The sequence below is a fragment of the Poecilia reticulata genome, chromosome 13 (assembly GCF_904066995.2).
Source record: "Poecilia reticulata chromosome 13, P_reticulata-male-v2, whole genome shotgun sequence".
NCBI lineage: Eukaryota > Metazoa > Chordata > Actinopteri > Cyprinodontiformes > Poeciliidae > Poecilia > Poecilia reticulata.
Genome location: NC_088842.1, coordinates 7,501 through 21,297, shown reverse-complemented (window position 1 = coordinate 21,297; position 13,797 = coordinate 7,501). Strand labels below are relative to the sequence as shown.

Here is a 13,797-nt window from a genome sequence, read left to right as displayed (position 1 = left end):
AAAAAGGGCCAGAGATGCCTTCCAATTGGTCAAGTAGAGATACGCCTTATTTGAATACATTAAAGAAGAAAACACACCTACAGGTATAAAAGTTTGTGCACAAGGGAAACAATTCAGAAAAAAGCTGATTTATTTTACTTCTGCACCAGCTCTTTCTCCAAGGACGTCCTTGATATTTCTTTGTCTTCTTGTCTCAGGTAACAATGTTTGTATCTGTGTTTCTTCAGTTTCCTGTACTATCTTATATTTTCTTCTGATTGGATTAAATTCTGTTATTCTGTGACGTCAACACGCATTGTTGTGTTTCTGTCCCCACACGTGGCCACGTGAGAGAACCCGGGATCAAAAGGAAGAATCAGAGCCAGATTTGTTGCTAAATTTAATTGTATAAAAATTCTTCCTTAACACTGCGTTTACGCGCGTCGGGGGTCTCGGTGTCCGAAAGAGGAGCTCATGCTGATTTCAACAGTATATAGTTTGTCAGGGTTTGTATCAAAGGCCAGTAAGCAAGAAGCCGATTTAAAGGCCCAACCTCAAAGTATGCTGGGAAATACATGTTTGTAGTTCAAGTCTGATTTTCTGTTCGGTTCTTCGCCGATCCCCAAATTGTTTTAAAGCTCGTTCTGACCCAACTAATTTAAAAGAGAAATTTGTGCTGAATCCAATGGTATAAAGTTTAACAGACTTTGCATCAAAACGATCAAACTAGAAGCTAATTTAAAGTCCCAACCGCTAAGCATGATGGGTAAATGAAGCGGACATGTTTGTAATCCAGATCTGATTGTGTAGTTCCAGCCCGTGGCTGAAACTCAGAAGTGAAATTAAAAGCTGTATCAAGCTTCATATCAGGAAAAGGAGTTTGCAAACAGAATTAAAAGAGGAGCTTGGTGAAAAAGTGGAGTTTTAAAGACAGCACTCAGCCTTCAGAGGAGCAATCAAGTAACTGCAGTGCATTCTGGGTAAAACTCACGGACATGTTTGTAGTTCTGATCTGATTGAACCGTTCCAGCGCTTGGCATTGCTCACAAGTGAGAATAAAGACTGAATCAAGCTTCATGTCAGAAAAACTGAGTTAGAAAATAAATAAATTAAAAAGGAAATAAAAGAACGTGATGAAAAAAGGACTCCACAATCAAAATTCCAATCTTCAGAATAGGAAACAAGCAGCAGTCCTCCATCCTGTGGAAGCTCAGAGCACAGACCTAAAGCTGCACAGGGTGTGTGCGTTTGACCAGGATCATTAGCTGATAGACCACAGCTGCTCTGGCTGAGTCAACAGGCACGCTCTCCACAGGTGCGGCCTCCAGTCGCCCTCTAGTGGCTGAAAAGGGGAAGCAGCAGTCAGACAGAAGCCCCCCCACAAAGAAACAAAAAGCCCTGGTTCCCAACATGCTGGAGTAATTATTTTATTTAAAAGTTTAATAGGACAGAATCCAAGACTGTTTAAGTTTTTATCCAACCAAACTTTAAATTTTTCCAAATCTGTTTCTGCTCAACCTGTAAAAGCAACAAACATATAAAAAATAAATTGTCATTGTTTCAGAAAAACATGTCAACTCCATATGTGATATTTTATTGGAACATCTTTATTCATAACTAACTGGAAAAGGATTTGTACTTCACCAAATATATGATAATTAATAAAGTAAAAGAATTGTATTTTGAAATTATTCACAGAATTTACCCATCCAAAGTTTTTCTACAATGTTTTAACAATAACATGGATCACAGAAGATCCAATCCAATCCAATCCAACTTTATTTATAAAGCACTTTAAAACAACCACAGCTGATACAAAGTGCTGTACAGTAAACACAACATAACAATAAATAAATAAATAAATAAATAAAAAAAAGAACAAAAAAACCCTAAAAAAGTCTTACAGTTTAAAAACAAAAACAAACAATTTAAAACGACATCTTGCCGGTTTTGAAAGCCAAGTAAAATAAATGTGTTTTAGACGAACTTTAAAAGTGGACAGTGAAGGGGCCTCTCTGACCTGCAAAGGCAAGGTGGTCCATAACTTTGAGAAGATGTTTGATTTATTTTGGCCTTTTCTCTGTTCAATTTTGGAAAAGTATTTTCATTGTGATTTCTGATTCTATTGAACCGTATGTCTCCATTTGGTTTGAACATGTATGGTTTTGCTTCATTAACTATCCAACAGAGCTGGAGATCGGCACCAGCACCTCCTGACCCCACTAAGGGACAAGGGTGTACAGGAAATTGATGGATGGATGGATGGATGGACTTTCCAACAGCTAATTTTTTTAAAAATTAATCTTCTATACTTAGCCAAATGGCACATGCATAAATGCCGTTACACTAATAAAAAAACACTTCTTTCCATTTTTACCCTAACCCAATGAGGTCAAACAATATATCAAAACTATTGGACATTCCACCAATACTAAAGCTATTAAAATTTGCACTGTATGTTCTCTTTAATATATTTATGTAATACTAGGCTGATGTACTGCCTCAATGTTTGTTGCCCCCTAGCGGTCATTATGTCACACTCTATGCTGTTTTTATAATATTATGTATTTTGTGTCTCAATCAAGATTATAAACAAACAGAAAAAGACAGACGCATCCAGGAAGGCTTGCCATGTGCATGCTGGAGGAGAGAGAGGGTGGAGGGGTGAGTGAAAGGGTTTTAAGGCACTCCCCCTGCTGGCAGCCCCATGCATAGCATCATAAAACAACATGGAACTATAATATACAAATACATGGAAACGGAAATGAAAAATACTTCTACAAATAGATGTGCTGTGATTGGTCTTAAAGTGTATTACAATAACATGATTGAATATATATATATATATATATATATATATAAAATTGATATCCTGTTTACTTATTATCATGCACAGTGTTGTAATATAATAAAATTTGTAATTTGTTATAAAATAAATGTCTTTTTAATTATTAATATTTGTCAGTCTGTTTCATTTGATTAGGTTTTGATCTGGATTGGGTTTGTTTGGAGAGCTCCATTTTCAATGACAGTCCTATGCTGCTATCTAGTGGAGGGTTAGGTTTTGTGGGTTCAGGATGAAAGTAGGATGAAACCCACTTGCACATTTCAGCAAACAAAATAAACTAAAAGTGGTAGGGGGACAATGTTGGCACAGAGAATATGTGGAAGGGGCCTCACATACCCTCCAAGTTTGGTCAGTGTGGCTCCTTCCTTTGACACAGCTGCCATTGACCTCCATTCATTTGAGGAATTGCTCACTCAAAAAAACTCCAAAAATATAAGTGCTCTTTTCACCAAACTTGGTTTTCTATGCTCCGTCCACCCCTGTGCCCTGCCCACCACATCTGGTGGACCGAGCTAAAGACTCCCATTCATTTTTCTCTCTAGTCAATCTGGCTGAGAATATAGAGCTGGGTTTTAACCCTCAGTGGCCTCTTACTTCAACTTAGCCAGATTTTATTCCATTTTTATGTTTATTTTTAACTGTTTTGGAAATAAATCACACTTTACTTTTAAAATGCCATCTCTTAGCCTCTGTTGGATGAAGGATTTGCTGCTCTGAAGACTGGACTTTAGTTTTAAGCATCTACTCTTTTAACCATGTTTTATTTGATTTGATTTTTATTCAAACTCAATTTTTAAGACAGAAATCACAGCACAGATTCAAATCTCATCTGAGCTTCTGCTATTTACCAAAAATGTGTGTAAATGCCATTCTGAACATCAGAAATGGCCTTTAAAATGTCTGTCAGCATTTCCCAGAATGCATTGCATAGTGGGGCTTCAAATTGTAGCTTGTAGTTCAACTGTTTTTGCTGCAAACCTTAACAAACCATATACTGTTGTGATCAAAATGAGCTCAGCTGTTGAACTGGATTACTTAGAATTAACTTGGAAACATGAAGAAAATTGGCACCATGACTCAGAATGGGGTGCATTTTGTTGAACTGCTGCCTGCTGATCATAGATGACACATCCCATGGTGGCAGCTTTGGGTAAGTTAATGTGGTCATGTACCCTTTTTGGATCACATAATACTGATCATTCTAGAGGTCTTGCGGTGTATGATGGCACTAGAATGACTTTAATCATACTGGGGTGATGAATCCCAGCAGGTACCTAGAGACCTGGAAGGCAGCAGCTTGCTGCAGCTGGTCCAGGTTCTCCTTCCTTGGGAGGATGGCTGGGTGGTAACACTTTGCTATGGCTGCTTTTGTTAATTCGTCTTGGTGGCACTGTAGCATGGGGAGCTGTAACAACATGAGTTCTGCTGGTGCACAGTTCATGTTGGCTAGCTTGGTGGCAAAGGTGAGTCAGTGCCCCAAGCAGACCGTCAGCACTCAACCCAGACCAGACCAAAAGAGAATCAACGGAGAACGCTTCTGCTTCCTGGGCATGCCAGTTCCACCTTGCGGTGTTAACGGATGGCGTGTTTTTGAAACCAGGGGCGCGGTACGTATCAGCCTTCCCAGGTTCCGCCTATAGGAACAGCACGTGGGAAAGGTGACTCTAGGACTCAAGAGTCTTAAATGCAGTCCAGTCTTCTAAGAGGAATAGCCTCACACACCCACAAACATGCATGCCAACTGGTATTCTGTCTTCAATCTTACAGTTCCACTCCCAACTGCAAAAGGAATGAATGTTAATTTCAGAAAATCTTCAGCTTAAAGGTCTGCTAACCAGCCTTACCCTCCTAAGAGCTGAGCTCTTGTAGTATTAAATCCTTTGATTTTTGCAATCATTAGGTTCCAATCAGCCCAAATGTAAAATTTGTTTTACATGATGTAGTTGAGAAATTATGTCCACATATGAGGACACTCAATTTAAATTGCAGAAAACATTCTCTCAATTAATGAAATCCAAAACATTTTAGTATCTGTTCACATTAGCATTATTTCTTAGTTCAGAAACAAAATGATACAGTAGTTGTGACTTTCAGCAATGTGGCCCATTCAAAGTACTACTAATGGGTATGGGAAGACATCGGTCCCTAAAGTTAAATCCCTCAAAGTAAATTGCATTGCTGCTGTTCTTAACAGTTGATTTCAATTTCTGAATGTTATGACACTTGAAACTTTTAATTCAGTCTTGATCTACTTCAAACTATTTTCCTCTTATGGATTATAATTGCTTATCTGTAAACAACCTTTTAACGATTGCAATCTGCCTGTAAGCAGAGCACCTTGCAAATAAAACTGCACTCAATTTGTTCTGATGTACTTTTTGGGATTTTAGTTTTTTGTTGGGTTTATTTCTCTAGTGAGTCTCCATGTTGTCCTGTCCTCCCCTTGATTGTTCCCAGGTGTCTCATTCCCTGATTATCCTCCCTCTTTATTTAAACTCGCATGTTTTCTTTGTTCCTTGTCAGGTTCTTTAAGTTGTAGTTCCAGTCAGTCATCATGTTCCTTGTTAGCCAGTGCTACCAGTGTGAGAGCTTTACTGTCTGCTCAACTGTGTTGCCTGTGTTTTGGATCTATTATAGATAGCTTTTTCATCCATCTCTCAACCTTGTCCTATGACGTGTTCCTCACCATACCCCAATTCATGACACTTGTACTCTGCATTGCATTTTTCATGTTTGCCACCTTTAGCATATGGGCATTAGCCGTTCTGTGGACTTGGACATGGAGCAATGCCTTCACTGTGTGCTTCTTCTATTGGAGTAAAATGTCTGGGTCCAATTCCCACTCTGAAAAGTCAGTTATCAAGCTAAGCCAAGACAATTTGGGCTACTTCCATGCAAAACTGCATGATGCTCTGTTTGCCACACAGAGGTCTTTGCAGCCAGCTATTGGCCAACGCCAAATATGTAATTGGTACCCTCAAAGTCCATTTCTTGCCACTTGTGTGGTTGAAAGTCATTATAAGGTCAGTTACACAAATCTTGGAGTTTTATATGTAGACAATAATTGGTTGTGAGATGGTCACTCGTATCAGTTTGACATCTTTGTTAGGTGTCTTCTGGCTCTTGCATGAACAGTAGACATCATTGATAGTGGCACATTACAATACCATTTTACCATGTAAATATATCAATACTTGGTGTAACTTGTGTTGTGGAAGCTCCCCAACCCTCATTGCTTTAGTTGGTAGCTTCATCGAACTGATTATTAGACTAATAACCTTCATCTAATTTATTGTAATGCATTCCTCATGTTTGGTAGATTTAAAGATCCAATCTCAGTAAACCTTGGCTGCAGAGTCTGAGACAGATGACCCATCACCAAGCCTTCCAAACCCATATTCTAGATCTTCAATCTTTGATAATCTCCCCCATTTAATCCCAGTAACCCAATCTCTTTTCAGACTAGCGCTCTAGAAAAATCTTTGTAGATTTATCTATGAATCGTGCAATAGCTGTTGTACAAGAGTAAACTAATGAAACCCTCCCACAATTCTCACATTTTCACATTTATAATACCCCTACAAGACTAATTATCAATGTTTGTTACTTTGGACATTATTGGAAAATTTAATTATGCTAGTTTTGATTAACCCTATCACCTTTATAAGTTGTTTAGCTAAAAGTTATTAAAATCCATATGGTGGAACTGTTAACTGCTTTGCAGTGGTTACTAAAGGTCCATTTTTGTATTTTCTACATTTTTTTGTGGATTTTGTTTCTCATTATGTTGAGCTGTTGTAATTTCATGGACTTTATTTGAATAAAATTCTTATTTTGAAGTTGAATGGTGACTTTTGCTTATGGATTAACTTTACACAACATTAATGGACCTGGGTAGATAACATAACAAGCAACAGATAGTAAAATGTTATTTCTCAACATTAACAAAATTTAACTAAGTACTTCTATCCACATTGGCAAATCATTTTAAGAAGCATAGTAAAAAAAATGGAAAAAGATGTTATCACATCAAACAATACTTTTTTAAATTTCTAAACAAAATGATCAATAAAATTAATTCTACCAGAATATAGTTTAGGTCAGATGTTTCCATGCAAATGTTGGGGTCTGTCACCAGCCATTTTGGCTGTAACCTTTAATGTCTTATACTCTAATGCTAATGTATGGCAGTGAAATTATGTGCTGATGTCCACAAAATGGGTTATGGTCACCGGAAATAAAACCGCGAGGCATTACCACTTAACGTGGTCCCACAGAGCTGAAACTTCGTGGGGGTGTTCAGTCCGACCCCATGGACGGTATGCCACCACTTGTTCAATCCAGGCACGCCCCCGTGGGGTCGATCCGGACCCCCCCATTCCTAAAAACGGCACCGGCCCCCCAGCAAAAACCGTAGTAGCTGGAGCTATAAAAATCGGTACGTTTAAAGAGCTAGACGAGATCGCAAAGCCTGCCAAGCCGCTTCGCGATCGGATCAAAATTGCCCTGTCAGTGCCCGTTAACAGCGGGGCAAAATCACATAGGTTGAACTGTACATTTCACAGTTAAACCTATGGAGAAACCCAACTTTTTTTACCAGAATCTAAGTCCTGCTGCCTTACCAGGGGCACGAACTTCCAGGGCCTGCGTACTGCTGGGTGTAGTCCGAGGAGGGGTGCTTAAGTGTGGGTACACGTGCTCGGCCGGTGGGCCTGGCAGGCCCGGTTCTAAGTCTAAGTCCCATCCAGGGACCGGACAGGGGGCGCTCGGACGGAAGAGGCTGGGGACGGTAGCCTCTCCCCGGTCAGCACAAGGCCACATTGCCCCCCTAACTGTTGCCTTACCAGGGGCACGAACTTCCTGGGCCCGCGGGCTACTGGGTTTAGTCCGAGGAGGGGTGCTTAAGTGTGGGTACACATACTCGTGTGGAGAGCCTGGTTCTATAGGGGGTGGGGGGGTTCCAAGACTGTGTCTGACCCCGGAGCCAAGTCTGGGTGTGGGCCTGGAGGTCAAGGCTATGTGGAGTTCCATGCAGCCTTGACCTCCAGGCCTGGATGTCCCTGGTGTGCCTGGATGTCTGTGCCTGGTTCTGCAGGCCTGGATGTCTGTGCCTGGATGTCTCTGCCTGGATGTCTGTGCCTGGTTCTGCAGGCCTGGATGTCTCTGCCTGGATGTCCCAGCCTGGTTCTGCAGGCCTGGATGTCTCTGCCTGGATGTCCCAGCCTGGTTCTGCAGGCCTGGATGTCTGTGCCTGGTTCTGCAGGCCTGGATGTCTCTGCCTGGATGTCTGTGCCTGGTTCTGCAGGCCTGGATGTCTCTGCCTGGATGTCTGTGCCTGGTTCTGCAGGCCTGGATGTCTCTGCCTGGATGTCTGTGCCTGGTTCTGCAGGCCTGGATGTCTCTGTTGCTCCAGGCCCGGATTTCAAATTCGTACGGAACCTAGGCAAACTATATACTGGAAGAACCGGGCGAGTCCCAGGAGTGCGCTGGTGGTGTCCGATTTCGCCTAGGACGTTCCCCCGATTTTTAACGAATTTTTAAGCGATTTGCGCCAAAGCGGGCCCGGGGGGGGGGGGGCGAGTAGGGTTATGGTAACTGGAAATAAAACCGCGTGGCATTACCACTTAACGTGGTCCCACAGAGCTGAAACTTCGTGGGGGTGTTCAGTCCGACCCCATGGACCGTATGCCACCGCTTGTTCAATCCAGGCACGCCCCTGTGGGGTCGATCCGGACCCCCCATTTCTAAAAACGGCACCGGCCCCCCAGCAAGAACCGTAGTAGCTGGAGCTATAAAAATCGGTACGTTTAAAGAGCTAGACGAGATCGCAAAGGCTGCCAAGCCGCATCGCGATCGGATCAAAATTGCCCTGTTGGTGGCCGTTAGAATATGTGGAAAATTATGGTTCCGGGCGGCCATTTCCCATTCAAATCAATGGAGCGGTTTTTCTGGAAACACGAAATTCAAACACCAGGGAGACCCACTTAACGTGGTCCAACGGAGCTGAAACTTCGTGGGGGTGTTCAGTCCGACCACATGGAACTAATGTCACCGGTTTTTCAATTCAGGCACGCCCCCTTGTGTCGATCCGGACCTGGGGTCCGAAAACCGCACATGGCTCTGAAGGGCCAAGCTTTGATGCTAGAGCTCCAAAATTCGGTATGTGTGTAGTCCGAGACGAGATCGCAAAGGCTGCCAAGCCGCATCTCGATCGGGTCAAAATTGCCCTGTTGGTGGCCGTTAGAAGATGTGCAAAATTTGGGTACGCAGCGAACACTCTCCAGTTAAACCTATGGAGAAACCCAACATTTTTTACCAGAATCTAAGTCCTGCTGCCTTACCAGGGGCACGAACTTCCAGGGCCTGCGTACTGCTGGGTGTAGTCCGAGGTGGGGTGCTTAAGTGTGGGTACACGTGCTCGGCCGGTGGGCCTGGCAGGCCCGGTTCTCAGTTGATGGCGAGAAAAAGTCTAAGTCCCAACCAGGGACCGGACAGGGGGCGCTCGGCCGGAAGAGGCTGGGGAGGGTAGCCTCTCCCCGGTCAACCCAAGGCCACATCGTAAAACTGAGTGGCCTTACCAGGGGCACGAGCTTCCAGGGCCTGCGTACTGCTGGGTTTAGTCCGAGGAGGGGTGCTTAAGTGTAGGTACACGTGTTCGTGTGGAGAGCCTGGTTCTATCGGGGGTGGGGGGGTTCCAAGACTGTGTCTGACCCCGGAGCCAAGTCTGGGTGTGGGCCTGGAGGTCAAGGCTATGTGGAGTTCCATGCAGCCTTGACCTCCAGGCATGGATGTCCCAGCCTGGATGTCCAGGCCTGGATGTCTCTGCCTGGATGTCTGTGCCTGGATGTCCAGGCCTGGATGTCTCTGCCTGGATGTCTGTGCCTGGATGTCCAGGCCTGGATGTCTCTGCCTGGATGTCTCTGCCTGGATGTCTGTGCCTGGATGTCCAGGCCTGGATGTCTCTGCCTGGATGTCTGTGCCTGGATGTCCAGGCCTGGATGTCTCTGCCTGGATGTCCCAGCCTGGATGTCCAGGCCTGGATGTCTCTGCCTGGATGTCTGTGCCTGGATGTCCAGGCCTGGATGTCTCTGCCTGGATGTCTGTGCCTGGATGTCCAGGCCTGGATGTCTCTGCCTGGATGTCCCAGCCTGGATGTCTCTGCCTGGATGTCTCTGCCTGGATGTCTGTGCCTGGATGTCCAGGCCTGGATGTCTCTGCCTGGATGTCCAGGCCTGGATGTCTCTGCCTGGATGTCTCTGCCTGGATGTCTGTGCCTGGATGTCCAGGCCTGGATGTCTCTGCCTGGATGTCCAGGCCTGGATGTCTCTGCCTGGATGTCTGTGCCTGGATGTCCAGGCCTGGATGTCTCTGCCTGGATGTCCCAGCCTGGATGTCCAGGCCTGGATGTCTCTGCCTGGATGTCTGTGCCTGGATGTCCAGGCCTGGATGTCTCTGCCTGGATGTCTGTGCCTGGATGTCCAGGCCTGGATGTCTCTGCCTGGATGTCTGTGCCTGGATGTCCAGGCCTGGATGTCTCTGCCTGGATGTCCCAGCCTGGATGTCTCTGCCTGGATGTCTCTGCCTGGATGTCTGTGCCTGGATGTCCAGGCCTGGATGTCTCTGCCTGGATGTCCAGGCCTGGATGTCTCTGCCTGGATGTCTCTGCCTGGATGTCTGTGCCTGGATGTCCAGGCCTGGATGTCTCTGCCTGGATGTCCAGGCCTGGATGTCTCTGCCTGGATGTCTGTGCCTGGTTCTGCAGGCCTGGATGTCTCTGCCTGGATGTCCCAGCCTGGTTCTGCAGGCCTGGATGTCTCTGCCTGGATGTCCCAGCCTGGTTCTGCAGGCCTGGATGTCCCAGCCTGGTTCTGCAGGCCTGGATGTCTCTGCCTGGATGTCCCAGCCTGGTTCTGCAGGCCTGGATGTCTCTGTTGCTCCAGGCCCGGATTTCAAATTCGTACGGAACCTAGGCAAACTATATACTGGAAGAACCGGGCGAGTCCCAGGAGTGCCCCGGTGGTCTCCGATTTCGCCTAGGACGTTCCCCCGATTTTTAACGAATTTTTAAGCGATTTGCGCCTAAGCGGGCCTGGGGGGGGGGCGAGTAGGCGGTCCGGAAGGCCCGGAACCCGCTCATGCCGTACACCGTTGGATCCGGGCCGCTCCGGGGATTACTAGGGTGGCCTCCGTTTTGCTCCAGGACCTTCCTGCGGTCGTCTATGGGTGTTTAACCGTCTACCGGAAGTCGGGTCAAAAGTACCCTTTCCCGCGGTCCAAACGAACCGGGACTGGCACCATCGTGCTCCTGGGATGCCCCCGGTTCGGGTGATGTCACTCACGGAGGCCTGGACCAAAGTCCCGGTCCCCTAGGCCCGGTTCTCTGTCGAGGGTCTCAGCCCTCGCTCATCCCCCGCTCAGCCCCGCCCGGCGCGAGTATCTTCATCGGCTGCTCCAACATCATCATCCTCAGCGCCACTGTCATGTGCCTTACCAGGGTCCCGAAACACGACCCAGACCCCGAACGCTTGTTCGGATCCGGACATGTCATACATCGTTGGAACCGGACGAGTCCCAGGAGTGCGCTGGTGGTGTCCGATTTGCTCCAGGACCTTCCTACGATTTTTAACGAATTTTTAAGTGATTTTCGCCAAAGCGGTCCCATTCGGTCCCCCGAAAAAGCGGTCAAAACGGACGGGAACCCTGGCATGTCATACCCCGATGGAACCGGGCGAGTCCCAGGAGTGCGCTGGTGGTGTCCGATTTGCTCCAGGACCTTCCTACGATTTTTAACGAATGTTTAAGCGATTTTCGCCAAAGCGGTCCCATTCGGTCCCCCGAAAAAGCGGTCCAAACGGACGGGAACCCAGGCATGTCATACCCCGATGGAACCGGGCGAGTCCCAGGAGTGCGCTGGTGGTGTCCGATTTGCTCCAGGACCTTCCTACGATTTTTAACGAATTTTTAAGCGATTTTCGCCAAAGCGGGTCCATTCGGTCCGCTTTCGCGGAAAAAAATGCACTTTTTCGGTAAAAACGCACCATGGGCCGATAGTCCGGACTCCGGGGAACAGCCCCGTGCCATCCGTTTCCTTCTACCGCAAAGAACCACCGAGATATTAGCACCGGAAGGTCCGGTGCACACTAAAATGTCCGGTCTTTTTTTACTTTCACTTTCGCCCATGAAACTCGGCCGAGGGTATTACGTCACCTTACCCGTCAAAACACCGCCGGAACGATATCAGGAGAGAGTTGGAAAAGAGGGACTTAGAAGAAAAATGGCAAAGTGAGGTCTTAGAAAATTATATTTTCGGAAACCTGGATGTCTGGCGAGCCTATCTAAGCAGGTTTCAGCCCTCTTTTCCCCCATTTTAGTGCATTTTGAGCGGTTTTAAAAAAAAAAGTCTGCCTTTTCTCTGGAGAACCGGGGCTTTGGCCGACATGTCTCAGATTTGGCCGGTGAGTCTGCTGGGTCCTTCCGACGGGCCTGGAGGTTCTCTGGCTCGCCCCGGAGCTCTGTGGAAGGCAGGACAGAGCGGCAAGGACACCCTGGGCCCAGGCCGAAGGCGGTGTGCTCTGAGCGGACTCCGGTCCGCCCGGGGTCCCGCTGGAGGTCCTGGAGCTCCAGTGGATGTCTCCCATGCACACTTACACACACACAACCGACCGAACAGCACACGTGGCCTGCCATGGAGGGCTCCCGCCGGCCCTGGTGCTCTCAAGCACTGGCGCTTCGGCGAAGGGTTCCTCCAACCTTGCAGGTTCGCCTCCAGACCCGGGCACTGACAGTCGTGGGCCTGGCCCACCCGCTCCAGCCCGCGGTCGTCCCATCGGTAGCGAGACCGAGACGTCCCGTCTGTCCCAGCCGTCTTTCACTGGTCCATCGCAGCAGGACTGTCGGTTCCAGTTAGGTATCGTTTGGGGTGGAACCGGCCTCCAGGAAGCTGCGGTGGCTCCAGGAATCATCGAGTTTCTCAAAACCCATATGCAGAACCATACCCCCGCGCACATGTGCCAGCTCGAAGGACGCTGCGGACCACGGCTCTCCCCCGGGCAAAGTGTGATCTCTCACAGACACCACCGGGGCATCCGTATCCAATGATTGGCCGGAGGCTGGCACAGCCGCTGCGGGGGCCCTCTACGGAGATCCGCAGTGGGGGCAGGCAGGCAGGCAAGGCATGGCAGGCGGTTCTCCGCCCAAGACGACGCCCGCCCCCACTCGGTTCCTCCGCACTTCCGAGATGCATGCGCCGCGCGTCGGAGCCGGAAGTCGGCGGGCTCTCCTCCGGATAAAGCGCGCACCCACGCGGTGCGTCGCCGGAGCAACCTTCCGTCACCGGCCTCGGCGCGCGGTCATCGTTCACCGGGAGTCTACCTGGTTGATCCTGCCAGTAGCATATGCTTGTCTCAAAGATTAAGCCATGCATGTCTAAGTACACACGGCTGGTACAGTGAAACTGCGAATGGCTCATTAAATCAGTTATGGTTCCTTTGATCGCTCTACCGTTACTTGGATAACTGTGGCAATTCTAGAGCTAATACATGCAAACGAGCGCTGACCCGGCCGCCTCCCTTCGCGGGGCGGGCGGTCGGGGATGCGTGCATTTATCAGACCCAAAACCCATGCGGGGTGCGGCTTCCCCTCCTCCCCTCTCGCGGGGGGGGTGCGGGGGCCCGCCCCGGCCCGCTTTGGTGACTCTAGATAACCTGGGGCCGATCGCTGGCCCTCCGTGGCGGCGACGTCTCATTCGAATGTCTGCCCTATCAACTTTCGATGGTACGCTACGTGCCTACCATGGTGATCACGGGTAACGGGGAATCAGGGTTCGATTCCGGAGAGGGAGCCTGAGAAACGGCTACCACATCCAAGGAAGGCAGCAGGCGCGCAAATTACCCACTCCCGACTCGGGGAGGTAGTGACGAAAAATAACAATACAGGACTCTTTCGAGGCCCTGTAATTGGAATGAGTACAC

General features: G+C 47.8%; 1 pseudogene; it reads left to right on the top strand.

The window, feature by feature from the left end:
* The first annotated feature begins 13,195 nt into the window (after positions 1-13,195).
* Positions 13,196-13,797, top strand: part of LOC145554768 (18S ribosomal RNA) — a 1,047-nt pseudogene continuing 445 nt past the window's right edge.